The sequence below is a fragment of the Gopherus evgoodei genome, chromosome 2 (assembly GCF_007399415.2).
Source record: "Gopherus evgoodei ecotype Sinaloan lineage chromosome 2, rGopEvg1_v1.p, whole genome shotgun sequence".
NCBI lineage: Eukaryota > Metazoa > Chordata > Testudines > Testudinidae > Gopherus > Gopherus evgoodei.
In genome coordinates, this window is record NC_044323.1 from 96,577,559 (window position 1) to 96,601,900 (window position 24,342).

General features: G+C 47.4%; 2 protein-coding genes across 3 annotated transcripts in view; both read left to right on the forward strand.

The window, feature by feature from the left end:
* Positions 1-24,127: 24,127 nt before the first annotated feature.
* Positions 24,128-24,342, forward strand: part of BLVRA (biliverdin reductase A) — a 47,455-nt gene continuing 47,240 nt past the window's right edge. Inside the window, exon 1 of the mRNA XM_030551414.1 lies at positions 24,128-24,205. The gene's annotated coding sequence lies outside the window, so the exon portion shown is untranslated. The remainder of the gene's footprint in view (positions 24,206-24,342) is intronic.
* VOPP1 (VOPP1 WW domain binding protein) overlaps positions 24,131-24,342 on the forward strand; it is a 197,700-nt gene continuing 197,488 nt past the window's right edge. For both annotated transcript variants that reach the window (XM_030551419.1, XM_030551424.1), the window contains exon 1: positions 24,131-24,205. The gene's annotated coding sequence lies outside the window, so the exon portion shown is untranslated. The remainder of the gene's footprint in view (positions 24,206-24,342) is intronic.

Below are 24,342 nucleotides of genomic sequence, written 5' to 3' on the forward strand. Positions count from 1 at the left end.
TATATAGGCTATAATTAGGTTTCACCAATCCAGTGACAAGTGTGTACTCCTTAAGCACTGTAACAGTCTTACCATGGAGTTACAGATGGTCCCCTTGGGCATTCCAATCTAACTAAGCAACCAGGCAAGCTGAACTATAGAATCATAGGACAGGAAGGGACTTCAAGAGGTCATCAAGTTCAAGCCCCTGCACTCATGTCAGGACTATATATTATCTAGACCAGTGGTTCTCAACAGCCCTGTGGCTAAAACCCAAAGCTCAAGCCCCAGCACCTTCTGTGGGGCTGAAGCCAGGAGCAGCAAGGCTGAATTCCAGAGCCTCGAGTCCCGCTGCTCCTCACCAGGCAGAAGCCCTGAGCCCATGGGCAGAGTTGAGGGGATACAGGGGAATTGCACCCCTCCCAGCCCCCAAAAAAAAACTACAGTGCAAGAGGAGAGCAGTCCCGGGGCAGATCCAAACCCCGCTCTTCCTCCACCTCCTTCTCTCCCTTCCCCCTCAGCCAGATCAGAGGTGGGAAGCCAGAGCTGGGCAGTGCGGGATGGCTGCTGCTCTGGCTGGTGCCATGGAGCAGGCAGACCCAGCATTCCCCCCTCTGCTGCTGCTGGTGCAGGGGGATGAAGCTGCTCCTCAGCTCCCAGCCCCCTTTGCTGATGCAACCGGTGAGAGCCCCCTAGGTAGGGGGACCCGGCTCCATGGCTGGCAGAGCCCTTAGGGAAAAGGGACCACAGGCGAGCCATCCCAGCACACAGCCCCTAGCTACACCCTTCCCTACACCCTGAGCTACCCCTCTGCCTGCACACAGCCCCTAGCTACGCAGTCCCTGCACCCTGAGCTACCCTTCCTGCTAACATACAGCCTGTCATGGTATAAACCCCCACTCTGAACCTCAGCATCCAAAAGATGGGGTACCAGCATGAATTCCTCTAAGCTTAATTACCAGCTTAGAACCTGCAGCGCTGCCACCAACCAGGAATTCCAGTGCCTGGTACACTCTGGTCCCCTCAAAACCTTGCCCGGGGACCCCCAAGACCCAGACCCTCTGGATCTTAACACAAGGAAAGTAAACCCTCTCCCTCACCGTTGCCTCTCCCAGGCTTCCCCTCCCTGGCTTACCCTGGAAGATCACTGTGATTCAAACTCCTTGAATCTAAAAACAGAGGAAAATCCACTTTCCCCTCTCCTTCTCTCTCCCCCTCCCAGACTCTCCCTGAGAGAGAAAATTAACCTCTCTCTCCCCCTTCCCTCCTTTCTCCCCACCAATTCCCTGGTGGATCCAGACCCAGCCCCCTGGGGTCTCACCAGAATTTAAAAAAAAAAACAATCAGGTTCTTAAACAAGAAAGGCTTTTAATTAAAAAGAGAGAAAAAACAGTAAAAATTATCTTTGTAAATTTAAGATGGAATATGTTACAGGGTCTTTTAGCTATAGACACTGGGAATACCCTCCCAGCCTAAGTATACAAGTACAAATTAAAATCCTTTCAGCAAAATACAAATTTGAACTCCTTTCAGCCAAATAAACACACATTTGAACTCCTCCCAGCCAAATACACATTTGCAAATAAAGAAAACAAACATAAGCCTAACTCGCCTTATCAACTAGTACTTACTATTTTGAATCTATAAGAACCTGTATCAGGGAGATTGGAGAGAAACCTGGTTGCACGTCGGGTCACTCTCAGAACCCAGAGAGAACTACAACTAAAAACTAATAGCACACACAAAGACTTCCCTCCCTCAAGATTTGAAAGTATCCTGTCCCCTGATTGGTCCTCTGGTCAGGTGACAGCCAGGCTCACTGATCTTGTTAACCCTTTACAGGCAAAAGAGACATGAAGTACTTCTGTTCTATTAACTCTTAACTATCTGTTTATGACACAGCCCTAGCTACCCCTCCCTGCACCCTGAGCTACCCCTCCCTGCACCTGGCCTGAGCTACCCCCTGCCTGCCCACAGCCCCTAGCTACCCCCTCCCTGCCCGCACACAGCCCGTAGCTACCCCTCTCCCTGCATCCTGAGCTGTTTTCAAACTTTTTGAGCTGAGTACCCCACCTTTGAATTATTTTTGGCCCCCCGCCCCAACAACTCAGACGGGTGGCCTTCTGAGGTGAGTCGGGGGTGGAGGCGGCGCTCCCTCCCTGCCGTGTGGAACTGGCTCGAGCCCCGCTGGCCCCTGCCTTCCCAAAATAGAAGTTAAACTACACCTATATCCAAGTCTCTCCGCCATCCCATGCTGGGCCCTGGAGTTTTTATAGCATGTTGTGAGGGGGCCATGTTGTTGAGAACCCCTGATCTAGCCCATCTCTAACAAGCGTTTGTCTAATCTGCACTTTAAAATCTCCAATGATGTAGATTCCACAACCTCCCTAGGCAATTTATTCCAGTACTTAACCACCCTGACAGCTAGGAAGTTTTTCCTAATGTCCAACCTAAATCTCCCTTGCTGCAATTTAAACCCATTGCTTCTTGTCCTCTCAAAGGTTAAGGAGAACAATTTTTCTCCCTCCTCCTTGTAACAACCTCTTATGTACTTAAACTGTTATGTCCCCTCTGTCTTCTCTCCTCCAGATTAAACAAACCCATTTTTTTTTCCAATCTTCTCTCATAGGTCATGTTTTCTAAACCTTTAATCATTTTTGTTGCTCTTCTCTGGAGTTTCTCAAATTTGTCCACACATTTCGTAAAATGTGGTATCCAGAACTGAGCACAATACTCCAGTTGAGGCCTAAGCACAGAAAAGAGCGGAAGAATTACTTCTTGTGTCTTGTTTACAACACTCCTGCTAATACAGCCCAGAATGATGTTTGCTTTTTTTGCAACTGTGTTACGCTGTACTCCTTCCTAGGCAGTCATTTCCCATTTTGTATGTGTGCAACTGACTGTTCCTTCCTAAGTGGAGTACTTTGCATTTGTCCTTACTGAATTTCATCCTACTTCACTTCAGACTAGGGCTATTAAACGATTAAGAAAAATTAATCACAAGATTTAAAAAAAAAATCACAATTAATCGCAGTTTTAATCACACTGTTAAACAATAGAATACCATTTATTTAAATATTTTTGGATGTTTTCTACATTTTCAAATATTGATTTCAATTACAAACATACAGTACAAAGTGTACAGTGCTCACTTTATATTATTTTGATTACAAATATTTGCACTATAAAAAACAAAAACAGTACTTTTCAATCCACCTCATACAACTACCATAGTGCAATCTCTTCATTGTGAAAGTGCAATTTACAAATGTAGAATTTTTTTATTTTTTTCAAACATAAGGGCACTCAGAAACAAAACAATGTAAAACTACAAGTCAGCTCAGTTCTACTTCTTGTTCAGCATGTTCTCTGGAATGGTGGTCAAACCACGAAAGCACATACAAATGTTTAGCATATCTGGCACCTAAATACCTTGTACCGCCGGCTACAAAGGTGCCATGGGAAACACCTTTTCTCACTTTCAGGTGACATTGTAAATAAGAAGCGGGCAGTATTATTTCCTATAAGTGTAAACAAACTTGTTTGTCTGAGCGATTGACTGAACAAGAAATAGGACTACGTTCTGAGCATGCCTACTAGATTGACCCCTGCAAGAAGATAGGGACTCAGTCAAATGCCATACAGAAGTTTATTATATCTACTATGTCTATAAAGTTACCTTTATCCACTATATTTGTGATCTGATCAAAAAACTATCAAGGTTGTTTGACAAGACCTACTATCCATTATACTATGTTGATTGTTATTAATTATGCTGCCATCCTTTTATTCTTTACTCATTTCATCCCATATCAGCCTAATCATGATTTGCCCAGGACTGAGGTCAGGCTAACCGGCCTATGGTTACTTGGGTGATCCTATTTACCCTTTTTAAATATTATGATTGAGACTATTCCTAAACTGCCAGTAAAACAGTTGTGTCTACACTAACATCATGACATTCTAGCTGGCTTAGCGGAGTGTTTCAGCTCCTGGGAGATATTTTCTCCGGAGTGTGGGTGTGCCAGACAGTTCTGCAAAGTGTGTAACAATCAGGAGGAATCTACCCGACCTCAGCTTTACCTCACCCCTTACTGCATATATACTTCAGAGACTGCACGTAAAGCAGCAGGCAGCCCTTTGAAAGCCCCTCCCTGCGCCAATGGTGGTCCTAAACGTAGACTGATATGGATAGAATACAGGATTAGGCAGCAGCTTTCTGCCTTAGGAAAAAAAGCAGGCTCTCTCCATGGTGCTCAGCAACAAGAGCACACAAAGAGTCTATAGGCTTCTGGTGAGTGGGCAAAAGAGAGAGTTTAAAAGTGTGGAGGGAGGTTGGGGAATGTAGGTGGACAGAAAAAGGAGGGATGGCTGCTGGTGCTGGGGTGGTATGAGGAGACATGGAGGATGCCCCGACTCAGAGATTAGAAACTACTGGGAGGAGCTTACAAAACCATTCTGCAAAGCAGAAACAGCCACAAATGTTTCAACCTCCTGTCTATCCATTTTCTTGGCCTGTTATCATTAGGACAACTGAGTACCTCATGGCATACCCGATTACAGCCAGATAAAGTATTTGCTTCTGGCATTTACCTTTATGTGGTTACTGTACTACAGAAACAATCAGTCTGAAAAGACAACATATAGTGGCAACTGTAAATGACTATGAAGTCATTTTACCAATGAGTGCCAGAGACTGGGACTGTACCTTAATGTTTGTACAGCACCTAGCACATTGCATGGAATAATAATAAATTATGGCGTTTGATACCAAAAATCCAATAGTTTACCCCTTTTATAAAGAAACCAAATTGTGTTTATATTATACAAAATATGTAACAGAAACACATAACATTAATATAAAATCAATACCCTCTATCATGCAGTCAAACTAGTTCTAAAAATAGGATACATTCCAGAAACAAAGAATAATAAAATCTAAAGCTCATGGTACAAACAGGCAACAATGCTACAATTTGCTCACAGTGGAAAATAAATTAAGATAATGTAACCCCAATTTAGTCTAAGCTTTATCTGTATTAGTAAAGTTACATACACGAGGACAGAGAATTTGCCGAGATAAAAGCTACACCTGAGAAACTATTTTCTAAGCCAATTTCAAATAACATACAGGCCTCAAAAATGAAATGCTACCAATCTATCCCTCTAACAAGCAAGTATTCACAAGTCTAACCAGAATGAAATAATGATTAGGGCCAAGTGAATAAACTGATTACAATAAGAAAGAGATTGAATTATTTTGTCAGTCTATGAACAGCTCACTATTTCCCTGATTGTATTGGTTATTCAAAATTACGCATACTTCTAAAACTATAGCTCGCTCATGAAACAGTTTATTGCAGGTGTGGTTACTAGTTGAGATTGGTTATAAAAGTCACATCACATTTTTGTTCGCCAACTAGAAGAACCTGCAAGCACTTCTGGATACTGTATTCACACACAGGCTAACTGATTCTGACCTGAGCTCTTCTATGCCACTCAGGCAGACTAAACAGGCAACTACAGACTCAGAAAAAGTCCCCTTGGCACAGGAGCAATTTAGAGCAAATATAGCCCTTGGTATAGGGGGTATGCAGGGGTGAAAGTAACTTAAAGGACTTGCCGGTACTCCGGAATCCAGAGGAGGGGCATGGCCTCCACCAGAAGAGGTGGAGCCTTTAAATCCCCAGGCCCTTTAAATCCCCTGGGCCCTTTAAATCACCCACGGGCTAGGGCCCTTTAAATCACCCCCTGAGCTCCCAGCTGCAGAGGTGGCTGGGAGCCCTGGGGTTTGGGGGCAATTTAAATGGGGAGATTTAAAGGGCCCGGGGCTCTAGCTGCTGCTACCGCAGCAGAGCCCCAGGCCCTTTAAATTGCCAACGGAGCCCCAAGGAGCCTGCTGCCACTACCCTCTAGGGCCCTTTAAATCTTCTCCGGAGCCCTGCTGCTGGAGCCCTGGGGTAGTGGCGGCAGGGCTCCGGTGACTATTTAAAGGGCCTGGGGTGGTAGAGGCAGCAGGAGCCCTGAACCCTTTCAATAGCCACCAGAGCCCTGCTGCCACTACCCTAGGGCTCCCGCAGGCTTCAGGGGCTATTTAAAGGGCCTGGGCCCTTTAAATTGTCCTCGGAGCCCTGGGGTAGCAGCAGTGAGGCTCCAGCAGCAATTTAAAGGGCCCGGGGCAGTAGCGGCGGCAGGAGCCCTGGGCCCTTTAAATCATCACCTGAGCCCCGCAGCCGCTACCTCATGGCTCTAGCAGCAATTTAAAGGGTCCTGGGCTCCAGCCCTTTAAACTGCTGCCTCACGAAGCCGGTCCACCCTGGTATGGCGCACCAGCTCTTGCCGGCAGGGGTGGCAGGTTTGTAGAAATTTTGGTGGTGTCCACCTGCCCCTGCCCAAACTCCACCCCCCACCACCCAAGACTCTGGGAGTGAGTTTGGGTGGGGGAGGAGGTCTGGGGTGCAGGCCCTGGGCTGGGGCCGGGGACTGGGGTGCAGGCTCTGGGAGGGAGTTTGGGGATAAGAGGGGGTGTGGAGGGAGGGAGGGGGAGCAGGGGTGATGGCTGTGGGTGGATTTGGGGTGTGGGTGGGGATGAGGGGTCTGGGATGTGGGAGGGGAATCACGGCTGAGGCAGAGCGTTAGGGTGCAGGGGGATAAGGGCTCTGGCTGGGGCTGCAGATGAGGGGTTTGCAGTGTTGGAGAGGCTCAGGGCTAGGACAGAGAGTTGGAGTGTGGGGGGGATGAGGGCTCAGGTGGGTCAGGGCTGGGGATGAGTTTGGGGTGCAGGCAGGCTGCCCTGGGACTGGATCCAGAGAGAAGGACTCCCCCCAGCCCTCTCCCTGCTGGCAGCAGCAAGCTCTGGGGTAGGGACCCCCTTCTCTCTCCCCCCAGTAGCACACTTCGCGCCCTCCCCGCCACTGTCACTGCACGTGCTCCTAGGGCCCCTCTCAGGTTCGGGAATCCCCCTTGCCTCCCCTGTGGTGGGTGCCATGCCAGAGGGGTGGGGAGCTGCCGCCTCATGTGCGCCTCCTCCCCACTGCTGCTCCTCACTGTAGCCTCACTGGGGCTGCCCCTTGCCCAGCGTGGGCCAAGAGCAATGACTGCAGGCTATACTGGTGGAGGGTCCCACTGGAAAATGAAAGGCTCCAAGGGGGAAGGGCAGACTGCCCTGGAAGTAGTAAAGGGGGGCACTAGGACCCTGTGGCGGCAGTTAATGCAGGCAGGCAGCATGGATCTGCAGGGGACAGGGAGAGACAAATGCTCTACTCTGGGACCCAAGGAGGTGCATGGGGGCAGCAAAGGGGGGCCAGGGTGGAGACCCAGCCCCAAACATTCATGGAGTTGGGCTCCCGGACCCTCAATTTTGTTGGAGCCAGGAGGCGGAGTCAGAGAGGGAGAGAATGCTCCATTTTCTTGCCGGTAGCTACTGCACCTTTCCGGTGACCCGGCCCGTACCTGCTTACTTTCACCTCTAGGGGTATGCTGCATGCAGGGCTGAAAACAAATCAGGGTAAGATCAAGGTGTAGTGCTGAGCACTAGAGGAGATTCCAGGATGCAGCAAAGGGAGAGCTACCATATATTAAAGCAATCCTAAGAGTTACTCTAAGTGTTTGTCTTCACTGCAGAGTTAACTAGAATTATCTACACTCCAGTTACTCCTCTTGAGTTAGCCTAGCTCAAGTGCCAACAACCACACTCTGAAATAACACTCGAGCTATATAGATTGATTGTGCTAGCAGTTACTGCAGTCATAACTTGAACTTAAATGTACCTTAGTTATAATGTCACAGAGGTCATGGAAGTCACAGAATCCCTGACTTACAGAGACCTCCATGACATTCTCTGCTTCATCCCCAGGGGCAGAGAGCAGTAGCGTAGCTAGCGGGGTTCAGTGGAAGCAGCTGCTTCCCCTCAGGGTGGCAGCCCGGTGTGGAAGCAGCGCCTGCCGGCTGGCGCTGCCAGCAGTTCCTGCTGGCCCAGGAGAGCCCTGCCAGCGCGGCCGCAAAGCAGAGGCAGCGGCAGAGTCCATGCATGCTGGAGGAGCGGATGCCGCAGCTCTGTGCTGCTCATGGCAGCCACACCGGGCAGGCCCACGGCCGGTCACTCCCAGCAGGAGCCTCGGCACTACTTGCGGCTCACCGGAATAAAACTCCCCCGAGGAGGGGAGAGCGCTTTCCCCCCCCGCACCGCTGTGGCCTGTCAGTGCGACCTGCGCACAGCCAGGTACCGCCAGCAGCACCCCCTGGGCTGAGCGGGCGAGCCGGGCTGCAGCTCGCTCAGACCGTGCCTGGCAGGGCTCGCTGCTTTCTTCCCCCACCCTCCAAGGGGTAGGGCCAGCGCTGAGCCTGGGCTGGTGCTGCACGCGGCAAGCCCCTCCCAGGCTCTCCTGGTCCTGGGAGCAGCTCCAGCCCCCTCTGCACAGAGAGCCCTATCCCCGGTAACCCCTCCCCAAACTCCATACCCCGTGTACCCCTCCCATGTACCCCGTGCCCCTGCCTTTCCCTCCCCTTCACCTCCCCTTGTACCTCCGTCCTCTGCCAGCCTCCCTGTATAGCCATGAGGGAGGGAGGCGGTGTGGCTGGGGGGGGCGCAGCATGGCCGCAGTGTGGCCGGAGGAGCCAGCCAAGGGGGGAGGGGGCACGGCGTGGCCGGAGGAGCCGAGGGGTGTGGCCGGAGGAGGAGCCAAGGGCGGCACCTTCTTTATGTTTGCTTGCTCTCCCTGCTGTTAGAACCTGGCTACGCCACTGGCGGAAAGACTGGAGCTGGCAGCCAATAGGGCCCCCTACAAGGTTCCAGTGACGGGCAACAGCCTCCTGGGGTGGCACCTTGGGTAAACGGCTGGGGGTGTCCCATTTTCTCTTTGGGAAATATGGTCACCCTGCAGCTCTCAGCCACTGTGAGAGGAGGGCTCCCCCACCCCGCAGCTGCCGCGGGCAGAGGGGAACCGTTGAGCTGCAGCAGCAGAAGTCACAGCTAAGTCACAGCTTCCGTGAATTTGTTTATTGCCCATGACCTGTCCGTGACTTTTACTAAAAATAACCATGACAAAATCTTAGGCTACGTTTCACTACCCACCATATCGGTGGGTACCAATCGATTGCTCGGGGATCGATATATTGCGTCTCATCCCCGAACGCGCTTATATCGATTCCGGAACTCCACCAACCCGAGCAGAGATGCGGAGTCGACACAGGGAGCCACGGACATCGATCCCGTGCCGTGAGGATGGTGAGTAATTCGATCTTAGATACAGTGCATTACGTAGCTGAAGTTGAAGTATCTGAGATTGATTTTCCCCCGTAGTGTAGACCAGCCCTTATTTATAGCCTATACACCTCAACCAGCCAACTACCTTGAGTTAAGGGAATCACTGTACTTAAGGGTCTCGAATTAGGGACAACAAGCAAGTTATAACTCAAAATAACTGCAGAGAAAACAGGCATCAAATAATGCTGCAATTATCAGATCTCAGGGCTGCTCTACCTTATGTGGGAGGCCAGAATTGGGGGAGTGCAAATGTAAAGCCACTGTCTCCTCCTGGCCCTGTGCTTTCTATGCTGTATCTCTTAAAAGGTAGGACAGCATTTGTCCTATTGTTTTGAAAAACACCTTTACAAGAACATTCAGGCCAGTAGATCTTTATCACCTGGAAGTTTGCGAAAAGTGAACATGAGAGGCAGGAACAATGTTGCAGTGATCTAATTTAAAATTTCAGATATTCACAGAAATCTTTTTGGACTAATTTGCCCAGCCTGTACAGAAAATGTTCCTTGAAAACAGGCTAGTAAATTGACTATACATGCCACAATTCTCAACAAATAGCAATATTCTTTTTAGATGTACTATGGATCATTAGTTCTCAACCAGGGGTCAGGAGCAGATTTCAGGGGGGCGGCGAAGCATGAACATCATTCGACTCACTAGGGCCCAGGGAAGAAAGCCAAAGTCCTGCTGCATGGGACAACAGCTTGAGCTACCAAGCCCCACCACCTGGGGTTGAAGCCAAAGCCTGAGCAACTTAGCTTCACAGTGGCCTCTGTGGTGTGGGGCCCCAGGCAATTGCCCTCGTGCTATCCCCTAACATTGGCCCTCGCTTTTATATGCAGAAAAACAATTGTTGTGGCAGAGCTGGGCCATGGAGTTTTTATAGCAGTTATCTTCTAAAAATCAACACCATAGGCAAGGTTTTTATTTAAAAAAAAAAATAAGGTTGTCCTGGGAACCTTAACATCTAATTACTTTAAAAAAATTACTGCCTTATTCTCTCAAAATGCTAGACTAATTGCTGCTCAGGAATGTAGGACTCTTCTATTACAATTAAGTTTTTTATGTTGATGCCACTACTATATCCCAATTAAATTATCACAATTTACCATCATCTTTTTTTAATAATCTCCTTTTATAAAAAGCCTAATTTCTCTTGAACGATGCCAATGTTTACCTCTTATTGCAACAAACAAATCTCTATTTAGGAACAATACACTTCCCATTCACGCTGTAAACCCTTAAATGCCTTTCACTTTCGTTTTTAAATTAAGAGTTTCAGCGTTTACCAGTATGAGCCAGACTAAACGGCAGCATGAGCACAGGTAAACACCACAACTTTTAATTAATATTTTCTCAATATTGAAATTTAAACCATAATTAAATGAGAGGGAAAGAATCAATATAATTCATTGGGGATAGGGGTAATGAAAGTGAGTAAGGAGTTCAGCCTGTCACATAATTTTACACACCTAATGCTGGTCTTAAAGCACAGGGGCAATATGAATGAGGGAGATTTCTAGCGAGTGAAGAGTGCTATGCACAACTGTCTCCCCAATTCCTTGGAAAGAAAGATGTTGCATTAATCCCCAAGAGAGAAGTGCCAAGTCTCACACACTTGGGAGGAGAGCCTCTCTCCTTTTGACAGAACGAATCCCTCTCCCAGTGGGGGAACAAAGACCTGGCTGCGTGTCTCAGAAAGATGTTCTCATTTGTCCAGACCTGTCCTCATTCAAATTGTCCCCACAACCTGGGACACAGCAACGTGTGTGTGTGTGCGCAGGAATCTCTATTCTTCCCATCAAACTAGAGTCCTGGTCAGCAGCAGCAGCTCCGGGCTACCTACAGCCTCACTAATTCAACCTGTTTTAAAACAGATGCATCACACTCAGACCAGACCAGACCAGACCAGACTTCACCACTCAAGCCGCTTCCTCCCTTCTACATGCGAGCGACCAGCGCGGTGACTGGGCAAGACCCACTCCAGTCCTCCCCCAAGGAATCCTCCCCCAAAGCCTCCGAGCCAGAGGAGCTGCTGACTCCTTGCACACGCGCACGCACACGTAAGAACGAGCCCCTCGTGCACTCCCGTGCCTCGGATGCTGCAACTTACAGGAACGTTTGCAGCAGGAACCCGAACCAGGCAGGAGAGATTCACGCGCTCTCCATGGGAGCCGCCATCTTGTAACCGGGCAGCATCAACAATAACTTTATTGGTCGGGCTCAGCTGCAGGACGCACAGGCAAGGCGCTTGGGGCACTGCAGCCCGCGGGATGCCGCGTGGGAAGGGAGCCGCTGTATAGATCCGCCTTATCTGCTGGGGAAGGAGAGTCAGCAGTCGGGGCGGAGGGTTGGGAACTTTTAAGACTCCACGTGGAGGGCGAAGCGATTTTGCTTAGTCACAGCCCCTCTCCATTCTAGGCATGAGATGGGAATTTTTGCTGTGTCAGTCTCTCACCCCCTGTGGGACTGAAGGTGGGATTACACACACACGTGTTATAGTGTCTGCTCTGGGGCGGACTGTATGTCAGTCTGTTCCCCGTCTTTAGGTATGAGCTAAGCAGAGGAGGATTTTGCTGTGTGCATTGTAGGCTCGCTCTCTCTCTCGTCGGGGAGGAGGGAAGAGGATTGTACTGTATAGCTAAAGAAGCAGTCGCCTTCTGTGTTTTTAAACTCCCCCTCAGTCAAATTATTGCCACACCGTGAGAGAACAGACACAGTACATGGTGACTAGATTCCATAACAGTGCATTTATGGTATGGATTTTATTGGGTTAGTTTTTCATGGATGGCTGAGATATTCAACATATTTTTGGGATTTCTGGACAGAGTTCAGAGTACATAGGAGCCCCCAATCTGTTGCAGTTAAAAACCCTGCAGTCAGAAGAATTAATTTGGAAAAGTTAACCAATTCTGGGCTTTGTATCTTGCCATATTTCTGTTGGGACTTTGAAATTATTAGCCTATCTTTTTAAAAATTGAAACTTGACAAGTGAAGAAAAATGGACAATAGGTGGAAACTGAGATCACATAACATATGTAACGACACTGGGCTCCTGCTTATTCTCTTTTCCTTCCATCAGCTCCAAAAGCAAGGAGCTATACAGGTTACGTAGCCTAATCTGTTGATCTTGCAAGGTTATATATACGTTATAATACAGTGGTTTCTGAGGGGTCAGCCCCTAGGTCGGCTACAGTAGAGAGGTTGTAACCAAACAGAACCTAAAGATGCACAAATGGGACAAACACAAATTACTGCTGTTGCTGTGATTAAACCCTTTATTAGCCAGCCAAACAGTAACACACATTGCTGTTGTTTCTCTCTTCTTTGCCAGATGGCAAACTACTCACGCCATCCTTTGTGGCAATACCAGAAAGTCAACAGGTGGACATTGCCATGGTTCCTCCCACCATACTTAGGCAAGGGAACATCTTTTATATTATGTTACGCTAATGCCCACTTCATCTTATGCATATTCATAATGGGTTTGATCCCCTTTTCCTTATTTGAACTTCCATACCCCACTTTGTTAGGGTTCCCCACTTAGATAGGTACATTTATGCATTTATGTCACAAGCATTAGCATTTACACCAATCAGTTTCTATAGCATTATTGCAGTTAATACTTGTAAATTTCAGTTACACATATTCCTTAAAAATACTTATAGCCTATTTTTGCAGTCTCTTACTTCATACCAGTCAGCTGGCTTATTGCACTCTGTCTTTTGGTTTTGACATCACATGCCTCTCATTGCTCATGTCAAGCCTCAGCCTAGGTCTTGATTAGTTATCCTAAGCCACCTTACAGGCCCTCAGCCTGCTGGTTTCCTACGTGCATTCCAGCATTAATCAATGCGTATATAAGCCACAGTTAAGAATGTTTTTGATCTCATACTTATACTAGTGTATTTTAGGAGTAACTCAGTTAAAATCAGTGGAGTTACATCAATATAAAACTAGTGTGAGTGAGAGGAGAGTAAGCCCCCCACTATACAGATTGGCATTTGTTTTCAGGTGGTCTTTTGTGCTATATTTAGCTGCTGGCTGCTGAGCTCTGTGCCTTTATCCTAACACACAACTATTTCAAATTTGATGACAATATATATCTCCGGATCAGTGGCACCGCTATGGGCACCCGCATGGCACCACAATATGCCAATATTTTTTATGGCTGACCTGGAACAACGCTTCCTCAGCTCTTGTCCACTCACGCCCCTTCTCTACCTACGCTACACTGATGACATCGTCATCATCTGGACCCATGGGAAGGAGACGCTAAAAAAATTCCACCACAATTTCAACAGCTTCCACCCCACCATCAACCTCAGCCTGGACCAATCTACATGAGAGGTCCACTTCCTAGATACCACGGTGCAAATAAGTGATGGTCACATTAACACCACCCTATACCGAAAACCTGCCGACCCCTACGCCTACCTTCATGCCTCCAGCTTCCATCCCGGGCACATCACACAATCCATTGTCTACAGCCAAGCACTGAGGTACAACCGCATCTGCTATAACCCCTCAGATAGAGACCAACACCTACAAAATCTCCACCAAGCATTCTCAAAACTACAATACCCGCACGAGGAAATAAGGAAACAGAGCCAGACGTGTACCCAGAAGCCTCCTACTGCAAGACAAATTCAAGAAAGAAACCAACAGGACTCCACTGGCCATCACATACAGTCCCCAGCTAAAACCCCTCCAACGCATCATCAGGGATCTACAACCCATCCTGGACAATGATCCCACACTTTCACAGGCCTTGGGTGGCAGGCCAGTCCTTGCCCACAGACAACCTGCCAACCTGAAACATACTCTCACCAGTAACTGCACACCGCACCATAGTAACTCTAGCTCAGGAACCAATCCATGCAACAAACCTCGATGCCAACTCTGCCCACATATCTACACAGTGACACCATCACAGGACCTAACCAAATCAGCCACACCATCACCGGTTCGTTCACCTGCACGTCCACCAATGTAATATACACCATCATATGCCAGCAATGCCCCTCTGCTATGTACATCGGCCAAACTGGACAGTCTCTACGGAAAAGGATAAATGGACACAAATCAGATATTAGGAATGGCAGTATACAAAAACCTGTAGGAGAACACTTCAACCTCCCTGGCCACACTATAGCAGACCTTACGGTGGCCATCCTGCAGCAAAAAAACTTCAGAACCAGACTTCAAAGAGAAACTGCTGAGCTTCAGTTCATCTGCAAATTTGACACCATCAGCTCAGCATTAAACAAAGACTGTGAATGACTTGCCAACTACAGAACCAGTTTCTCCTCCCTTGGTTTTCACACCTCAACTGCTAGAACAGGGCCTCATCCTCCCTGATTGAACTAACCTCTTTATCTCTAGCTTGCTTGCATATATATACCTGCCCCTGGAAATTTCCACTACATGCATCTGAGGAAGTGGGTATTCACCCACGAAAGCTCATGCTCCAAAACGTCTGTTAGTCTATAAGGTGCCACAGGATTCTTTGCTGCTTTTACAGATCCAGACTAACACGGCTACCCCTCTGATACTTGTGCTATATTTGTTGATGTTACATGCTTACACTCTGGGTGCACCCAAATTCAGTAATGGCACTCTGGAATGTTTGCAGTAATATTTATTGAATGACACCTTCACATGTATATACTGCAAAAATATAAAATTGATTGTATATAAATCTGTTATATATCTACAATCTCCAGTTTTATCTGGTACTGCAACCTACTCAGTTGTTCAGTACTGCACAGCTGCCTGAGCTGTACATTATATTGTATTTCAACAAACTAAATTTTTTAAAGCAGGTCAGTTGTAGATGTCGGGCCTCTGACTGCCTGGTCATAGCTTTAAAAAACACAATTTATAAGAATATTAATAAAGAGTCTGCATACTCACTGCCCTACTGCCAGAGATGCAGAGTTTAAATAAAATTAAAGTGCCTTGAAGGTCAACAGAATAGCAGGAGACAATTCATTAGTCCAGGAACCCTCTATAGAGATCACCTGCTACTTGTAATGGTGTTTACTTGCAGTATGGTATTAAGCCATTGTGGCCCAGATCCACAAAGTTACATAGGCACGTAAGTCCCAGCTTCAGACTCCACTACAATTCAGAAAGCTCCTGCTCAGCTGCTGGCTAACACTGAAGGCTCCTCATTCAGTGTCTACATTTTCAGTGTAAAAGTTCTCTGTTGCCTAAGTGTCTGCCTTTTGGCATGTGTACTGCTGTCTTGCTTTAGCCACCTGAACACACATCTCCCACCTAAGCCCTAGCATAATCCATGAACGGGAAGAAAGACATCCAGGCAAATGCCTATCTTCCTGCTAGGCTTGATCTAGTAGGCATGCTCAGAACATGCCTACCATGGCAGGTGCCTTTCAAAATCCATCCACAGCAGGAAGAAGAGGTGATTCCACTTTGGAGAAATCACTGGAGCAGGGGGACTTCTGTGGGAGTGGGTGTCCTAATCACACAGCTATAGAATAATTATTTCTCTCTAGTGTTCTCTCACTCTGGCCCAATGACTCTTTAAATAGTTAATCCAAACTAGAAGAGCTTTAAGAGGAGATACTGAAGGAATGCCACATTTGTTTAGACTATCCCATAGCTCAGGGGTTAGTGTACATTTCTGAGAAGGGGGAGACTCCTGTTCAAATCCTTTCTCCCATCTCAGGCAGAAGGGAGAATTGAACCTGGGTCTTCTCCATCCTAGGCAAGTAATGTACCAATTGGATTAAATGTTACAAGGTGGGCACCAGTGGCAGCACTTACGTCCTTCTCCTGTAGTTATTTGGTGTGGCGTGAGAGAGGTGTTTCATGCCTTCCCATAAGAAATAACTTAGCCGCCTAAATTATCTGACTCTAGGAAAGGGATTCCTGCTCGTGGAATCACAGGCAAAAGGAGGCATCCTGGACTTATGTGCCCAGCTCTGTGAGGGGGCGGGGTTTAGGGCACAGGGCATACCCTTCTCATTGGTATTTCCCACTGGCTAGATAGGTAGGTCCTTGTCTATGGTGCTGGCTTTTGAGGATCTAATTTTAAGGTGCCTATCTCTCCCCATCCATTGTAGAGGTTGCCTAGGCACCTAACAGGCTTTGTGGATGACAACATTGTTCTTGTGATTTTCTAGATAGGGGTTGCAACACTGAGTGTCACAACACTTAAGTGGATCTGGGCCTGTGGGGAACTGCATGTTATGAGCAAATACAGACTTCCAGACAGGATTTAATCTCTGCTAAACAAGACAAAGGAGACAAAGACAAACACACAGCTTGAGTTCCAGTTATGGCTTTAATAACCCCTTCCTGCTTAACCAAACTGTGATTCCATATATCATGACAACTACTAGCCTCTGGATGTCCAATTCTAAGGTCCATCAAGGAGCCCTCATTAATATCTGCTGTCATGGTGGCACATAAAAGGAGATACCATTTTTAAGTAACCAAATCCAAACTACATAGGGCTTCATAGATTAAAATGAATATATTGAACTATATCTGGAAATCAACTGGAAACCAACAGAGGAGATGCTTATAGGCCCTTAAATAAGGGGGTAACCATATTTTGTATTAGTGGCTGGTTCTGGCCTTTATGCAAAATAGTTACAGTAAAATATATTACACTCACATATAGAAAAAGTAACTGAGTACATACAACAATCCTTCATTTCAAAGAAAACATTTTAAACCTAGGTCCGATTCAGTTCAGACAAGTATTTTAAAAGTATCAGGACTTCCTAAGCCTAAACAGATCTCAAAAACTCCTGAGAACAGGCATTTCCATGGTATTCTGTTATTTTTCCTGGCCAGAACCCCCAGATGCAGAAACATGCAAAATGGGAACATCACAGAGACAGGAGGCGACAGAACCACCACCCCACCTGTGAAACAATTAGCTTGGTTCCTTAAGTTGTGAGAAGCACTAAGGAAGGAGACAGACTCTCAGGGAGCAAGATCTGACCCCATCTTGAGAAAGGGATGTTCAGGATTTCACATATTGGACCCCAAAAGGAAATGTTTCAAATACCTAGACTGTGTGGGCTTTTTAAGGGGCCCTGAGCAGAAACGGAAAGTGAGGCAGGGTGCTACAGAGTAACCCCAGGCCACAAGGGGGCACTTAGGACCTAGTGGCCCTGTTACAAAGGGAAACTTCTTTTTAACAAAAGAGCTCCAAACATTTTCAAATCTCCAAAAAGACCATTAAATTTCAAATGAAGGTTCAAATCCAATATTAAGCGCTGATCTTGCACACATTTATACACCTACAGTACTTAATTTTATTACTATGAATGCTTGAAGTCAATAAGACTGTTTACAATAGTCAAGTTAAGCAGGTGCAAAAATGTCGTAGGAATGGGGCCTTATTTATCTCTACCCTTTGCCCATCCATATTTTAAATCCAAATTTATCTTCGTCTGTTTCACCACTGTAACTAAGAAGCAACCTACAGTTTGTACAACTGATCAGAATTTAGACCCTGGTGTTCTAGTTATTGTAGAGGAGGATTGTGAAATCATGAGTCTGAGGTTGCAGTAAGCTTTATTTTTCTGAAGTAAGATGACTACTACTCCAGACATTTCCAAGCATCCTCCCTTGCTACCAGTTATTGCATCATGCATTTTTAGATCTTTGTCACATAATTGCCACCGGGCTGTTTACTAAGTGATTCAAGTATTTTTAAACCCTTCTTACAGAGCCACTTTCTTTCCTCATATAGCTGATTGCCAAATTCTTGTTATATATTTCAGTTGTAACTTCTGTTTCTGGTGTGGTGTTCTATTTAGTTTAATGGCACCTGTGTTTGACAGCTTGTTGACATCTCTAGGACATGATGACAAGTTTTCTCCATTGAGAGGCCTCTAATATCTGTAATCTAAACTGCAGGCCCTGCAAGGATTGCAGGTGTCAATCAAATCCTAATCACTTCAATAGTGATCACAGCTTTTTACAATACTACTCTGTTGTTGCAGACAGACGGTATGATAGAACGAAAGGGTCACTAGTTACTGCCAGAGAGTTGATTAACACACCTGAAACTTGGAAGGACTTGCAACACCCCCCCAAAAAGGAAAGAGAACAATGAGTGGGAGGAGAAGAAAAAGAAAGCCAGGAAAACAAGAAAAATGACAAACTGATGAGATCGAAAACAATGAAAAATACATGAGGGCTAGAAAGCGCTGGAGCTAATCCGTCGTATTGGAAACTCTTCGGCCTGGTTTACACTATGGGGTTAGGTCGAATTTAGCTGCGTTAGGTCGATTTAAAAATGACTGCGTCCATACAACCAAGCCCATTTCGTTGACCTAAAGTGTTCTTACAATCGACTTCTGTACTCTTCCCCGACGAGGGGAGTAGCGCTAAAATCAACCTTGCTGGGTTGAATTTGGGGTAGTGCAGACACAAATTGACAGTATCGGCATCCGGGAGCTAGCCCAGAATGCTCCATTATGACCGCTCTGGCCAGCACTTTGAACTCCAATGCACTAGCCAGGTACACAGGAAAAGCCCTGGGAACTTTTGAACTTCATTTCCTGTTTGGTCAGCATGGCGAACTCAGCAGCACAGGTGACCATGCAGCGCCCCCAGAGAGGAGGATTTTGTGGATGAGAAAGAGGAAGAGGAGGAGAATGCACAGCAGGCAAGAGGTGAATCCATTCTCCCCAACAGCCAGGACCTTTTCATCACCCTGGAGCCAATACCCTCCCAAGGGAAGATCCCCGACCTTGAAGCCGGAGAAGGCACCTTTGGTGAGTGCACATTTGTAACTACAGTACAGGGTTTAAAAACAATAGTGTTTAATGTTTGATTTGCCCTGAAGAATTGGGATGCATCTGCGGCCAGTTCAGCTACTGGAAAAGTCTTTTCACGTCTGGGGATAGAGCGGGAATCCTCCAGGGACATCTCCATGAAGCTCTCCTGGAGGTACTCCCAAAGCCTTTGCAGAAGGTATCTAGGAAGGGCTGCCTTATTTCATCTTCCACGGTAGGATACTTTACCATGCCAAGCCAGTAGCAAGTAGTCTGGAATCATTGCAGCACAAAGCATGGCTATGAATGGTCCTGGGTTTTGGTCGCATTCAAGCAACATTTGGTCTATATCTTTCTGTGTTAGCCTCAATAGAGTGATATCATTCATGGTCACCTGGTTGAAATAGGGGAATTTTTGTAAGGGAACAGTAAAAGGACCCTGTTCATGCTGGGCTGCTTATGCTTGGCTAAAAGGGATCATCCCAGAGAATAGCCACGCGGCAGCGGGGAGGGGTGAAGGGATCATCCCGGAGAATAGCCACGCAGTGGGTGGGAGGGGAGAAAGGATCATCCCAGAGAATAGCCACGAAGTGGGTTGGGGGTAGGTGTGTGCTGCACATACACCCGAAAACTGCAGCCCCTCCTTTTATATGTGAAACCCAACCCATTGCTTGCTCTGGGAAAGGAGGGTGCTGCAGTCTGAAAACATTCCCAGATGTTATGAAGGCGTAAGAAGCCAACCCCACGTACCAAAAGTCTTGCCGTGGCTGCCTGAAAACCAAATTCTGTTGCCCAGCCGTGTGTGATGTGTCACCATACCAGCAGGCGCTCAATATAAAAGGCAAAATATGACCTGGTACCTAAAGCAAATGTGCTGTCTGCTGTGAATTGCTTGATTCACTGTGAAAGAGTCACCCTTTTGTTCTCCGAAATGTATCATCTTAAATTTTACTCTCCCTTTTTATCTTTCCCCAAGTGCAAATGTTTCTATGCTCCCCCTATCATCTCTGTCCTTGAGGTTATCGCAGATTAGAAGGCAACACATTCGCGATGACATGTTTTCCAAGCTCATGCAGTCCTCCCGCACTGATAGAGAACAGCTTAATGCATGGAGGCATTCAGTGGCAGAGGCCAGGAAAGAATTAAGTGCGGAGGCAGGACGCAATGCTGAGGCTAATGGGGGAGCAAACGGACATGATGAAGCATCTGTTGGAGCTGCAGGAAAGCCAGCAAGAGCACAGACCCCCGCTGCATCCACTATATCACCGCATGGCTCCTCCCCAAGTTCCATATCTGGCTCACACAGATGCCCAAGAACACGGGGAGGGAGGCTCCGGGCACTCAGCCACTCCACTCCAGAGGATGCCCCAAGCAACAGAAGACTGTCATTCAAACAGTTTGATTTTTAGTGTGGCTACAATAAACAATGTGGTCTTGTCCTTCCCTCCGCTCCCACCCCACCCGGGCTACACTGTCCATTATTTCATTTTGTTTTTAATTAATAAAGAAAGAATGCATGGTTTCAAAACAATAGTTACTTTATTTCGAAGGGGAGAGGGTGGTTGGCTTACAGGGAATTAAAATCAACAAAGGGGATGGGTTTGCATCCAGGAGAAACACACACAACTGTTACACCAAAGCCTGGCCAGTCACGAAACCGGTTTTCAAAGCCTCTCTGATGCGCAGCGTACCTTGCTGTGCTCTTCTAATCGCCCTGGTGTCTGGCTGCTCAAAATCGTTGCCTCATGATTTGCCTCAACCTCCGACCCTGCAATAAATGTCTCCGCCTTACTCTCACAGATATTATAGAGCACACAGCAAGCAGCAATAACAATAGGAATGTTGTTTGCGCTGAGGTCTGACCTACTCAGCAAACAGCACCAGTGAGCTTTTAAACCTCCAGAGGCACATTCTACCATCATTCTGCACTTGCTCAGACTACAGCTGAACTGCTCCTGACTACGGTCCAGGCTGCCTGTGTATGGCTTTATGAGTTATGGTAGCAAGGGGTAGGCTGGGTCCCCAAGGATAACTATAGGCATTTCAACATCCCCAAGAGTAATTTTCTGGTCTGGGAAGTAAGCCCTTCTTGCAGCTGCTCGAACAGCCCAGAGTTCCTAAATATACGAGCGTCATTCACCTTTCCTGGCCATCCCACGTTGATGTCAGTGAAACATCCCTTGTGATCCACCGGTGCTTGCAGCACCATTGAGAAGTACCCCTTACGGTTCATGTAGTGGTTGGCAAGGTGGTCCAGTGCCAAGATGGGGATATGCATTCCATCTATCGCCCCACCACAGTTAGGAAACCCCATTGCAGCAAAGCCATCCAGTATGACCTGCACATTTCCCAGAGTCACTGCCCTCGATAACAGAACGTCAATGATTGCATTGGCTACTTGGATCACAGCAGTCCCCACAGTAGACTTGCCCACTCCAAACTGATTCCCAACTGACCGGTAGCAGTCAGGTGTTGCAAGCTTCCACAGGGCTATCGCCACTCGCTTCTCAACAGTTAGGGCAGCTCTCATCTTGGTATTCCTGTGCTTCAGGGTTGGGGAAAGCAACTCAGAGTTCCAGGAAAGTGGCCTTACGCTTGCAAAAGTTTTGCAGCCACTGTGAATCATCCCATGCCTGCCACACTACGCGGTCCCACCAGTCGCTTGTTTGGCTGGCCCAGAATCAGCATTCCACTGTATCAACCAGCCCCACTGCTGCCATGATATCCCAATTGCCACAGCCAGTGCTTTCAGAAACGTCTGTGTCCATGTCCTCATCATAATCGTCCTCGTGCTGGCGTCTTTTAGCCCAGTTCTGCATATACTCCAGGATAATGCGTGAGGTGTTTACAATGCTCACAACAGCAGCAGTGACGGTGAGTTGAGCAGGCTCCATGCTTGCCATGGTATGGTGTCTGCACTGGTAACCCAGGAAAAAAGGCGCAAAACAATTGTCTGCTACTGCTTTCATGGAGGGAGGACTGACTGATGACACGTACCCAAAACCACCCGTGACAATGTATTTTGCCCCATCAGGCATTGGGAGCTTAACCCAGAATTCCAATAGGCAGCAGAGACTGCGGGAACTGTGGGATAGCTACCCACAGTGCACGCTCTGTAAGTCGAAGCTAGCCACGGTAGTGAGGATGTACTCCACTGACTTAATGTGCTTAGTGGGGACTGTATAAAATCGATTTCTAAAAATCGACTTCTATAAAATCGACCTAATTTTGTAGTGTAGCCATACCCTTCCTCTGCTCAGTCACAGACAATGGGTGAGAGCCTGAGGCTCTTGATCTTGTCTATGCACAAAGTTGCACTGCTTTAACTATATTGGTAGAGTTAGTTATACAATCCACCTAGTCTGACTCCGTTATACTGGTATAAAAGGTGCTCATATAAGTATGGCTTATTTTGGTATAGAAATGGGAATAAGTTATATTGATATAGGGCACCGACATACTGATATAATTGCACCAACACTAGGAGTTGTATTGTTTTAATCATTTCAAGAAAAAAAAATTACACCCAAACGAGCTTATCACTACAAAAACTGTTTAGACCAGACCCCCTTTGTACAGAGGGAGTTTTGCCTGAGTTAAGTGGTTTAGAAAGCATGGCTCCAGAAGAGCACATTTAAAGCTTAGCTGGCAGAAGAGATAAGGGAGGCCCAAACTACTCTCTGGTAAGAAAAGATAAAAAAGAAGGCAAGCTTATCATGCTCCTTTGAGCATTAAAATGGTCCCTGATCCCTCCTGCATGATTTCAAAACACAGTCCTTCAGGAAACTAAAGTTGCAAACATTTTTCTGAGCCCCATGGAGGATGTTACCTCTACTGCTTCCACTGACTTTTGTGGAGTTACTCCAGATTTATTGGACACTGGGGTTAACAAGAACAGAATTTGGCCCTTAGCTAAAAGTCTGTAATCATGGTATTTAGGCACTTAAATCCCACTGATTTCAGAGTTGGATGCCTAAATACTTCGAGGATCTGGGCCTAAGGACCCATGTAGTCCTGTAAATATTAATACAAAACACACAAATCATTCAAAAGAAGCAGAGAATAGAATGTTGAACTCAGAAAGTTTCATGACATTTAGAATCCAACTCTTGGTGTTTGGGGGCTTTTATAGCCATCTGACATTTAGCCTGGATCCTCAGTGCACAGTGGGTGGGTTACGAGCCCAGTGAAAGCAGCACCTGGGCATTAGCCTACAGCACCAGGTTGGCGGGGGTTGAAAGCACCATTAAACTCAGGTAAGAGGCTTTAATTGTGTGCAGACAGGATGGGGGTTGGGGGCAACACCTGAGTTAACTCAGCAAAGAAGAAATGAGAGACTGGTTAGCAAGGGGAGGGTGACAGTAGGAATGTGAGGGACAGCAGTTTCGGTAGAAAAGAGAAGTAAAGTCTTCCCTCTCTCATCTAATTATAAGGAGAGGTTGTGTCGACCTCTCCCATGCCTGTCCTAGGAGCAGGTTTCCGTGGAACATGCCAGCCTGAGCCAGGCACAGCTGGGCTGAACTGGGTTTGCAGTTTCAGAGGTTGTGATATCCCAGCAATAGTACTGCTGGCTTTGCTCAGGTGCCCGTGGACTGGCACCACTGTCTAGGGTGGGCAAGCACAGGTTCTGCAGATGCAGCCTGAGTAAGGCATCGCAGAACTGGGCTTGCACAGGCTACTGCAGAGCCTGCCCGCAGCCAGCCTGGGTCAGGCATTACAGGGTTCAGATGGGTTTGCACAGGCTCCTGTAGAAGGCACATGCCCGCACAATGCAGGGCAGGGTTGAGTTTGCTCAGTCGAGGGGGAGGATGTGCCAGCCTAAGCTGGGCAGGGCTCGCTCATGCTCCCATTGCCTTCGGCCCCATCAGCTACACTCCCCACGTGCCTTCCCCTTGCACACCGTGTCTCCTCTGCAACTTAAAGGAGTCCCAGAGCGCAGCGGTTTCCAGCAGCCCCTGCTGAAGTGATTCCGCTTGTCCCCGTTCCGCACCGATTGCTCCTTCGCTGGCTCCTACCCAACATGTCACCCTCTCGCTTCACCCTTTCAGCCCGCCCTTGCTTCTTTCAGACGCCGGGCAAAGGGGCGGTGCCTCGCTGGCAGCAGGGGTTGTGTAAGGGGAGAGTGGGAGCCGCACTCTGATACGCTGGAGCTGGAGAGTTGGTTGTGTAAACAGGTTCTGCAGCGAACTACAGAGGGGTAAGCAAAGATCTCGTCCCTCCTCGGTTAACTAAAGAGGGTGGCAGTGTTAATTCAGGCCCGTTAACATCCTTAGGATGCTGGGGGTTGTTGATTATGCCGTCCCTGCCCTCCCCAAAATTGTTTGTCATTGCCAC